Genomic DNA, 12,145 nt, shown 5'->3' with positions numbered 1-12,145 from the left:
GTAACTATCAGCAATAGTCTAATCGTTTTATTTTGCCACATTATAATATGGCTAGTAAAGAATCAGTTTTAAACAATTACATGAGTAAAAAAGACATTACTCTGCCACTATCAAATTTTGGAAATAATGCAACAACTACGCATGTTTGAACAAAAATTCGCGGTAGAGTTTTTACTGAACTGAGTTACTTAGAAGTAATAAAAAAATAGATCTCTTCATTCAAGCAAAAGAACTCGATGTAATTTTGTAAATTCTGAAGGGAAATGTTTTCATGTTATCTAAAATTTCCTCTATAATTCCCTTTTCTAATACCCACTCAGGAAGCATACATTCGTTATGTCAAAATAGATATTTTGGACAAATTTCAACCAAAATGTTGACTACTACTTTGCATGTTGGGATTTTTTATTTTTTATTTTTTTATTTTTTGAGTAGAAAGATTGACTAGATATTAACACAAATGGGTTTAAATGTGAAGCTGCCATAAAAGCAGGCACATAAATGTAATTCTCCCAGCCGCTATTTTGATGCACATTTTTGATTCCATGAATATTTTATGAAATGGCCCAAACTAAAGCCATATAACATTCCTGCATTACTGATGCTTGCGCCCGTAAGCTACAAACATTAGAGGTATGATTGAGTGCATTAAAATGAACTCATTCAGCAGTGCATTGATTACTTGAGAGAGAAAGGAAAAAAAGAGAAGTTACTCTCACTTAAGAAAACAGCATACAAACATGAAGTTTTCAACACAGAAATTAAAGATAGCAGATTTGAATAATATTGCATTTAATAAATGAATGCAGTACAAAACCATCTGGAATTCCTTACATACAATGTTGACATTAATTAGGTGAGATGTTAATTAGGTCAGATTGCTTCCAGTAGTGTACAGGTAATTTAAAATGCCACAATCTGGTAAATGCACTGGCTGACCTGTTCTAGCACCATGCCTCAGCACTACTCAGAGATCACCCAATGATTTCCTTTTCTACCTACCTTCTTGTACATTTACCGATAAAAATCATGCCATGGAATCTGTTGCCAAAAAAGTCACGGGGCTGTTAGGTGCACTAGTATACATTCAGACAGCACATTTATCCTAAATTGTAAACATTTGTTGAAGACTTTAGAAAATAGTCCACTTCAGCTTTAAACAAGAACTGAAAAGAACAATAAAGTTCACAATAAAATTCTGGCATGCTTTAGTCTAAAATTAGGACATATTTCACCATATCATGTGGACTTACAATCTACTACCAGTAACAATTAATGATAGCAAAAAGGAAAAAAAGTCATTACCATTTTAAAGATATAGGTCTACATTTCACTTTAGCTGCCTGAACTATTTGTATTATTTTTATTACCTACATTCAGTTACAATAATTATGCACTATTCAGGCTGAAGTAGTTAAAAATCTTGCATTGTGGCCTTCCAGCACTTGAAGGGAGTGCATAAACAGGAGGGGGAACAATTATTTACATGAGTGGATAGTGATAGGAGAGGGCAGAACTAAGACAGGACAGGTTTACCTTCAATACTAGGAGGAAGTTTCTCACACAGAGGGTGATGACGCACTGGAACAGGTTGCCCAAGGAGGTTGTGGATGCCCCATCCCTGGAGGCATTCAAGGCCAGGCTGGATGTGGCTCTGGGCAGCCGGTCTAGTGGTTGGTGACCCTGCATGAAACTACATGATCATTGTCCTTTGCAACCTATTGATATGATTCCAATTGAGCCACAATGTACAGAACTTAGAAGCCTTCGACAGAAATAAACAGGGAGGTGGAAGAAAAAGCTCACATGAATTATTAGAAAAAAACACTTACTCAGTAAATAGTTGCATCACCCTGTACATCTGAGGTAAAATAAATTGTACAGAAGTCACTGGGAACCCAAGCTTACAGAGTAGTCTGCAAAAGCGAGGCAAAAATATATGATGATTTAAGATGATTTTGCTCTTCATCACTTGTACAAGGTCTCTCTAAAACACATCTGATCATCAGATACAGGGCAAGCAGTTTTAAGGTAAACAGTTGTTTGCATCTACAGCTATTTACATCCACAGGAGCTTTATAACATTTGTCAGAAAGAAGGCACAGGAAATTTGAGCAATTCAAAAGAATATTGTTACAGACACGTTGGCTCATCAAGGTATGTTCTGACCACTTTTCCAGTTTGAAAATACACCAGAAGATCTCTCCCAAGAGTATAAGAAGCTCAAGATAACTGAAAGGCTGCCAGAGCTGTATAACAATTGAAGCTTGGTAGTAAGGAGATGTAAGGAAAGTTAAGCATCACATAGCCTCGATACAGCCTTGGTGTACTGCAATGCAAAAACAGTATTTTATGCTTCCTTGCCTCCACTAAAAACTACAAGGCATTGGTATTGCAATTGAAAGAATGATATATTGCTTCTCCAATATTAGCTAAGTGAGTATCTGTTGTCCAAAAAGAAAAATAAAATCACAGAAGTTCAATGAGATCTAGATTACTGTATCTACAGTGTATATACACTCTAGTCCCCCAAAGCTCTAAATCACTTGACTTTAAAGGTTATATATCTATACCTATACGAAGTAGAAGGCAGTGCATATTATCATATTCACACTTAGGCTGGCCACAATATCATAAACTGAAGAATGGTTTGAGTTGAAAGGAACCTTTTTAAAGACCAGTGAGTTCCAGCCCTCCAGTCATGAGGAAGAGATATGTTCCACTAAACCAAGCTGCCCAGGGCCCCATATTATCTGGCCTTGACCACTTGCAGGGATGGGGCATTTACAGCTCCTCCGGTCAGTCTGTTCTAGTTCTAGTGCCTCTCCACCCTCATAGTAAAAGAATTCTAATATATTACCTAAATCTACATTATCTTAGATTAAGATGGTAACCCCTTGTCCTACCCCTACATTTCCTGATAAAGAGAACCTCCCCAGCTTTCCTGAAGGCCCCCTTTAGGTGATGGATGGCCACAATAACATCTCCCACGAGCCTTCTCTTCTTCACACTGAACAACCACAACTCTCTCAGTCTGTCTTCAAAGGAGAGGTGCTCCAGCCCTCTGATCATCCTTATGGCCCTTCTCTGGAACACCTCTAAGAGGTCCACATCTTTCTTATGCTGGGGATCCCAGAACTGAATTCAGTACTGCTAACAGGGTCTTAGAGTAGTGGAATAGAAGTGGATAGTCATCTCCCTAGAGGTGCTAGCTATACTTTTATTGTATAATATTATAGCACATTATTATATTATGATATTAAAAATACTTTAAAAACTTGATGCTTAAAGGGCTGAGACACCTCACAAGCTACGGACAACACTAGTATCCCGTGGTTGCTTGAATGTTTGCCCCCTAATCCCTTCCCCTGCTGCTGCTACGAAAGCTGCTAAGAAGAAAAGGTCTCCCCCAGGCAGCTGAAATGACAGCCGCTTTGAGGATAGTTTACTGTGGACCAGCAAGATAAAAGCCTGGAATTAACTGAAGGCTGCATTACCGGAAGAAGAGCTGTTCTGAAAAAACTTCTTGTTCTCAAAGGAAAGCATAAGAAGTACAAGAGGAACAGGTACTGTTGTAGAGGTGCCAGGAACGAGTATTTTCTTGACTTTCTTTCAACTCGTACATCAGCCACTGTACCCACAAAATTCTCAGTTGGCTCCAGGCCTTCTTAAGTTGCCTCTGGCTCTACATAAAACCTTTCTCAGATTTTCTCTGAGATACATGGCTTCTCTCTGGATCTATTGCCACAGCTCACAGTAACTCTAAAAAGAAAATTTGGTGTCAAACATAAGATTTCTCCCATGCACTCAAATGCTTTTCTCAGTTTAAATAATTTTTTTAGTGATTAGCTTTTGTTCAGATTCTACCCTTTTATTTTCCACAGCTTCCAATAATAATATCGGGTGCAATGTTCAGTTCTCTATTGTGGAGATTTCTACATCAAAATGATGCTCTGAGTTGGTTGGGCTAACGACCTCCTACAGTCCTACAGTCTCCTCAAACTTGAAGGTTATCATGCTCTGGAGTGCAAGGTATTTGTTTATTAATAGTTTTGAATGTTTGTTTTACACATGAATTCTACATATTAATGTAATGGCTGTGGAAATGCAGTCCCATTGACAACAGCTTTAATCTCAGAAGCTTTTTGTCCCAGAGAAGGGACGTTTCCTCTCACCATTTCCTCTAACGATTATTAAAAGGTAACACTGCCTCCAGGAAAGTTTATCTAATATGATGGCAATTGCTGGTTTCAGCTGCAGTAATCCAAGACCTTGCAAAGCTTTAAAGTAAAAAAATTCTGTTAGTGAGTGGGCAGCTTTGAATGAACCTTCATCTCAGTACTGCTCATTAAGCAGTAAATAATTAAAATACTCTGGAAAAGACAGGTAAAATACAAGCAGCAATGTCAGTAATAGACATGAAAGGGAAGAGAGGGAAAAAGAATTTAAAAAAGCAAAGAAATAATTCATTTGAAGTTTTAATAAAGTTTCATTTGCAGTCTTGTTTAAAGATATATCAGACTTTAGGGAAGTAACCTAATTACATTTTTATTCTAAGTTCTATTCAAAGACCCTAGACTTTGAATCTTTAACACAGATCAAACATAGTATAAATTACTCATGGCTATCAATACTTTAAAATGATCTCTTCATTAAAGGCCATAATCATCTGGGTATGCACATAAAGCAAACAGCAACATTTGACACACACACAAAAAAAACATAAATAAAGAGTGTGATTCTAAATGTGTGTACATACACGGATTATGAGTTACACATTATATTCAAGTGCACTTTAAAATGTTTATCTTGAACCGGGTTCAAGATAAACAACAGCAACACTTAAGTAATTTTAAGAATCATTTGAAATTGAACTTTACAATCACCAAATACCTTCGAACAGAAATGAACAACATTTTTTATTTATTTTTTGCTATATGTCACAAATCTTCTGTGGTAAGCACAAGTTACAGAGATTAGAATTTGCAGTATAGCAGTGCAGTGAATATTCTGAAGAGCTTCTCATTAGAAAGAAAGAATACAGATTTGTCCCTAGGTGTTATATGAAAAATAAAATTCCTCACTCAAAGAATTTGCAAGGGGAAGTTGTAATGCTGCTGAAAGAGTTAAGGAGGTTTTTAACAAATGTGCTCATTTTTTTCCTAAGGTAAATAATATTACTTCTTCCTAGTGTTTAATAATAAGCCTTGATTTAAATCAACTGAAGGAATAGGATGAAGATATTTTCACAGTAGGTTTTTTTCTGAAGTGAAAATAAGAGCTCTACAGAACTTACCCTGAGTTTTCTTATTTAAAACATCTTCATTGCCTGACAACACTTCTTTAGAAAAGGAAAAAAATTAAGTATACAAGAAATATTTTTTTTATCAATTCAACAGGTCTCTTTTTTTGCTTTCCAGTTGCATCTTCAGAAGCTTCTTTCAGACTTTCTTAATAGTATACCAATTTGAACTGAAGACATATGTAATATCTGTAACAGTCATACAATACAGTACATGCCAGTTAAATACTAGCAATGATCTCATACTAAAATATTATTCATATGGGAACTCCATCTGCACTTGCATGAGGATGAGCTCCATTATTTAACAAAGCTTTTAAATCTGCACTTCCCAGGAATCTATCTGGAGTTATGGCTGCTTCTCTCTACCACCGACTGACAGAGAAAAGTGTCTTATCTGAAGGCTTTATCTCCTAGCAATTCGCTACTTCAACCTTTTAAATTATGCTCTACAATCAACTTTTTCCTGGCTAACTCATGTGTTGAATTCTTAAGCAATCACACAATAAAATAACTTTGTGAAATACTGTAAATGCAGAATAACAAAAGTTTTGTTCAGTTCATTTGATGAAAAATAGATGATGGAAATTATTAAAATGGATATGATTAAAGTCAGTCAAATTTGATCATTTAATCAAATGATTACAATCAAATTGGATATGCAGAATTCTATTTCCATCAAGGAAACATTTCTTTCTGTCTCATTTTCCCTGATGTAAATATTCTTTTAACATGTATGTTTCTATGAACTTCAATATAAAAGTTGGCAATGGGTATACAAAGCCAAAGATATAGGATTTGGAGATATGCATAAGTTTTCAGAACTGAAGTATTTCTAAATTCCTGTTGTGAAAAAGCTATTGGAATAAACAATCGCAACCAGAAATAAACCATGCAAGTAAGCAATTTGGGAAGTGCAAATAGAGCGGGGGTATCATGATAGATCAATGGTATTCAACTACTATTTGATACGGCTTCTTACATAAAGAGAAATTAAAATAATCAGCTGAAACATCCTATTGGATTTCTATGAACAATCAACACTCCAAAAGACATTTTTAGGTTGGTCTACAAACACACCAATGTGATCTTTTAGTCCCCCCAGTAGATTTGGGGTAAATTTGACCTTAATTTGGTAAAAATGTACACTAAATTCTTTCCAGATTTTGGAAAATGATTAGTTTGAGACCAGAGATTAATCCAAACTAAACCGACAAAAGACAGGCAGAAATCTGCTGTATATGTTCCAGAGGGAAGCCTACTTTTTGGCCAGTTGGCAGCCAAGCACTGGCCAAGCAACAGTATGGTGACATATATCTTTCAATTTTATCACAATGCACAGTGGATTTTACCAAGGGCAGGTGCTTTAGAAGCAAAAAGCAAGTCGAGAGTAGACTACCCTGTATAAACGTAGATCAAAGTGGTGATTTCTAACTCAAAGGATATATAGTCTACATTTCTAGGCCTACCATTATTTTGTCCACTGTCCTTTTTTGACCAACATTCAACACAGACAGACTTCAACACAGATAGAGGTAGGCAGTCTTATTAATGTAGAAAAAGCATGTAGATTACCCATCCCATAGTTGAATTTTATTCTGGATATTCTTAAGAATATACTAGCCAGAGACACTACATCATAGTATAATTAATGTCACAAAATGGGCTCAAAAAAATCATAAGACATATCGTAAGATTTCTTTTTAGTTTTGCCTTCAGTTAACTTTTTTAGTGCTTCACTTAGCAATATTAATATTCTTTTTATATTTTTAAAAATCTGAATATAAATCATTTCTGCCTAAGGAAAAACCAATTGAGGAAATTTTGCTTAAACTTGTATATTTCCTCTGAGTAGATACTCATGAATGTATGCTGAATTTCTATCAATTATTTACACACTACGTTTTTTAATTGAAAAACATTTGCCATAAACAATTCAAAACACAAAATAAACAATTAGTTAGCAATGGATTAAATATGACCTACTACGAACAAGAAAACAATCAGATTAGACATTCCGTGTTCCAAAGAAAAAGATGCTAGGAATTCAATACACTATTACCCAAATATACCCAGTAATTAATGCTTGAACTTGAGAAATTTGACTCAAATATCATTTAAGCTCAATAGAAGCTTCCCACAACTTTTACAATGTCTTGATTAAACCTTTTATTTTCAATAGTGTGGTGAAATGATAGGTAGAATCTTACTCCTTGGTTTTCGTCTAGAATGTGACAGTCCACAAGAATGCCGTTTGTTCCCCTTACAACAAATTAATTACATTTCTTTATCAATTCTCCTGTGTTAAGTAGGCCTTTCAATCAGAAAAGTCTATGTTAAGTTCTAATATTCAAAACAGGCTGCATTTTATCCTTGATTACATGTAGAAAAATTATACCTGTCTCATAAATTTGATACAATTTATTATTTTATGGGGAGGTGGGTGTAGCAGGAGATGAGAAGTATTCAACTCCAGCAAAACACTGCCCTGACTGGAAAGCAGCAGGGGCTTAGCATAGCTTATAATCAAGGCAGAACTAGATCAAGACTGAACACTTAAAAAAGCCCCGTCATTAATTTGTAGAAGATGGTAGATATTTTAAATGTCCAAACTTATTTTAGAAAGGACCAAGGAGACCTTGATCAGGAATTCTTTAAGATTTGCAATCTAAAACATAAAGAAAAAGTAAGGTTTATGGATTAGCTGAATGCTATAGGAATCAGCACTGAGATATCATCTAACAGCTTTGCACGCTGTGCCTTTCTTTCAGTAGTTCTGTCCATCTTTAGTCTTCCTGACCTTTCAGTATTTCAGAAAAAGTTCTACCTCCACTTTTGTTGATCCTTACGTGCTAGCAGAACATAAATCTGATGATTAATTCAGTCACCAGTGCACCAAGATTAAAAGCACAATTTTCACACATCTCACAGTTCTTGTACCAGGGGATAGGCAGTTTCTGGCATGGCACTGATTTACATTTGGAATTTGCTGGGGCAGTTCTATTCATTGGACTCCACTGTGAAACTTACCATGCTCCCTTGAAACTAGTGATCAAATGTATTCAGAAATATCTCCTCATACTTCAAAGAACGGGTATGGGAAGGTGAGTCTATTCTAGTAAATGGTCTTATTCTTGAAATCAGCATGGCTGAGTGAAAGCTGCCTGTTAGGAAACCCTTGCAACACTTCTAACTGCCCAGCTGTGCCTATGAATAATTGCAGGGGAGGGAAGTTCAAAATTGAATGAGCTAAAAGCATGTGCAGGACCACTTCAGCAGTATCCTGTGCTCCTGTGCCCATAGACACCTCTGGACACTGTTTGATTTACTAACACAGGAAATGACCCGTGACCTCTGAAAGACTGCTTTCACTGGTAAAGTCTGAAGAGCAAATGTTGAAACCCATGCACAATTTCAGGGTGGGAGAATAGATATTCATAATAAGAATATAGAAGTAATTTTTCTTTGTTTCCTCCAAAATTCTGGATTCTTCCTACTCCACTTTCTCACAGAGTGTATACCCCTAATTAACCTCTTTGCAAAGGTGCTCTTTAAGAAAGAGCACTTATGCATCTGTATTAGAAAAACACCATCAGATATGCTCATTAGTTTTCTTCAAGCTTGTCTCACAAAGTATGTACATATACATATACACATTGGTATGCACCTATGTACACTGAAATACACAAACACTTGCAGTGGCCTTGATGGCTGCTTTTGAAACAAGCACTTGTTCAGACGTCTGTTTTCATTACGTTTTTAAATATAGACACATTCCAATTTTGTTACAAACTATTTGAATAGCTCCTACAAGTACAAATACCTTGTTTCCTTTGGCTTGCATTTGTCACTCATGTAAATTATCCGAAACTTTTGAAAGCACGTATTCAAGTTCTGCATCATTTCATACATGATAGAGTAATCATTAAATGCAAAACAAAAAACACTCAAATAGTGTAATGATGAGTACTGGTAAGACAAGATGCATGTAAATTAGCCATGATATTTATCAATACACTTACTCTGTGTTTCTTCTGTAAGACACAACAGTAAAAACTGTAGTAAATGCAGTTTGTAATTAACTTAGCAGAATTTACGCTAATATGGCAGAACTATCACAGTTGGGTCCTCAGACTATAATAATCTCATTCTCTGTTATGTGGAAAAAAAGAAACAGTTACAATGATTCTGCTTATTGCTTCTAAAAACACATTCAAAACAGAGGAATATATATATATACATAAAATTTATTTTGCCTGAGATTCTGCTACAGTGCCTATTTGAATGACAAATAATGCTGGATTTAATGAGACAAAACGTACGAATATGAATTGCCTCTTCAATGTGTATGAAGTGACATCATGATGTTTAATTCCTATATGAGAAAATGACTACTAACCAAAGTAATAAAACAATGAAATATCAGCTCCCTGAGGAAAGACAAACTGCGGGGTGAGTACAGCTGATTGAACAGTATCATAATGCGAACTCTTCTACAGCAGTCTCTCATTTTGGTAGCTCATAAACAGAGAGAACTTACTCTACAAATGCAGTTTTTTCAAGAACTAAAAATCTCGTTCTGCAAAGAACAACCACTGAAATCAAATGTGCTCCAAAGACAGTTTTCTATTTGTATCTGTAGCAGATCACTCATATATTACTGTTTTTATACTTTTAAGCATATATGCATAGCTTCCTTTCACAAGTAATAAAAGCAGACATTCATGTGTTCATGCTTCTAGATATAAAATCCTGTACCAGTTCCCTTACCCAACTGGGCCAGACTACCATCTCATTCTTATAAAATTTTCCTATTTTCACAACTGCAGTATTAATAAATACAGTTAAAATAGATATGATGAATTAAATTGGTTGAAAATATTGTGCAAATATTAGGAATCATTCACACAGATATACACACAAACAAGCATTCTCATAGACTTTCAATACTTACAAATATCTAAAGTACAGAAGCCACATCTATATATGTATACATAGACATTCCTGTATACATATATTCATGTACACATACACCTCTACAAATATGTATCTGTTCTTGTATATATCGCCATAGATAGCAGGCATCTCACTCACTCAGTTCACAGTCAAATCAGATTACACCACTATAAATAACTGAAGAAAAAAAAAAGTCATATAATTTACAAGCAATATCTATTCGTTTTAATATAAAAAGCAACACGTTCAGAATTTTACTTCTAAACCATTAATACTCATGTAATTTTATTCAATCCTGTACAAACCCCAACTCAGCATCTGCTCTTACACTTTTTCAGCAGTCCAAACTTAAGATTTAATTTTTCACTCTTCACAAATATGAAGTGCAAGGAAAACATCTGCTGTCTTTTTCTCTGGGATTCCTCAAAGCAAATTCTATGCCTACTCCATGCTTCTTCATTTTTTTTTCACCTGTCTCTAAGGAAATAAAATATTTGCAAAGGACAGACCCTACAGATTCACTGGAGCTTTACCCCACCCAGAGAAGAATGCAACTCGTTTTCTTCCTCCTTACCACTGTTAATACGAAGCCTCTCTTCCAGAAGTTTCTAATATTTTACAGCAGGAAAATGAAATTTCTCCTCCACTGAACATCTCAAAGCATACTGCATAACTTTACTTATTACGCTTTTGCAATGGAACTGAAGGCTTAAAGATATTTAAGTATTCAACAACTTTTGCTTAACACATAATAAAAGTAGGAAGTAGTGAAAAAAATGTTGGCAGTGTGTGCCAGTCACAATCAGTATGATTCTTTGAAGATAGATAGGAATGTTTGCTTTTATGTTTCTTCTTAACATTTTATTTTTCAGTAACTGAAGGACGGGATGAAAAGGTTACCAATAAATCCAGCAACTTCAATCGTTTTATTCTATTGAGGATCAGATAACCTAATTAAGCATTTTTCACTCAAAATGAAAATGACTTGGTCATGACTGGCTGGGTTTTAAGCAAGTGTTATCTGCTGGGACGCCAGATTCCTGGAATAAAGCTAGAATGAATAATCAAACAGAGTATTCCCAAAATTTTAGGAAAAAAAAAACCACCATGAAAATGTACAATAACTAAAACCAATACATGAAGAGTAAATGTCAACAGAACAAACTTATATTTAAGTTAGTGAAGTTTTTCTCACTGCCATAACTTGCTTGTAAAGCATTAAGGAAGCACAGTTCACCTGTAATTACTGTTATGTGAGGACAAATTGGTTGGGAAGTCCTATGTAAACATGAGTTATCATTAGTTCAGTGTCAGAATAAAACATCATACTCGGAAACACAAATATTCATACAATAGTAATAATATTTGTAAGAAAAGAAATGCTACTTTATCTGTTACTGGTGCATGAATTCAAATTTTAAAACTCAGTTGAGCTCTGGTTGTGGCAGGCAAAAAAAATATTACAGGTTCAAAAGAAAACAGTGCGAATGACACAAGGAAATACTGAGTAAGGTGGGATTTTTTAGCTTTAAGGGAAAATGGGGGAAAAAGTCATGTCAAAGGCTTTCCAACAACAACAAAGAGGTTGCAGTTCATGCTTCATGTCCAGGCTTTTGCTGGAAAATGAGGCCATTGTTCAAAATGTAACCATTTTGTCAGGTTTTATTTTTATTTTTATTTTTCTATCAAGTTAATAGAGTCGCCTTATTTTCACACAACATTTCAGTTTCTCTTAATCTATGTTTTTTTCCCTGAGAAAAGCCATTCTAGCTGAGAAGTCAACCACAAAAGGTAAAACTTATAAACAAGAACATAATGGCCATGTAAGTCACATATTTGAATAAGTGGTCAGCAGTTCAGTACACTGAGGAACTAGAACTGGAACAT

At 35.1% G+C, this 12,145-nt stretch overlaps 1 protein-coding gene across 4 annotated transcripts in view; it reads right to left on the bottom strand.

The window, feature by feature from the left end:
- Positions 1 to 12,145, bottom strand: part of TTC29 (tetratricopeptide repeat domain 29) — a 356,916-nt gene that overhangs the window by 76,040 nt on the left and 268,731 nt on the right. The gene's annotated exons all lie outside the window — the stretch shown is intronic.

This window comes from Tympanuchus pallidicinctus, unplaced genomic scaffold (assembly GCF_026119805.1).
Source record: "Tympanuchus pallidicinctus isolate F22 unplaced genomic scaffold, pur_lepc_1.0 scaffold26, whole genome shotgun sequence".
Classification (NCBI taxonomy): domain Eukaryota; kingdom Metazoa; phylum Chordata; class Aves; order Galliformes; family Phasianidae; genus Tympanuchus; species Tympanuchus pallidicinctus.
This window is presented reverse-complemented; position numbering and strand designations above follow the sequence as displayed.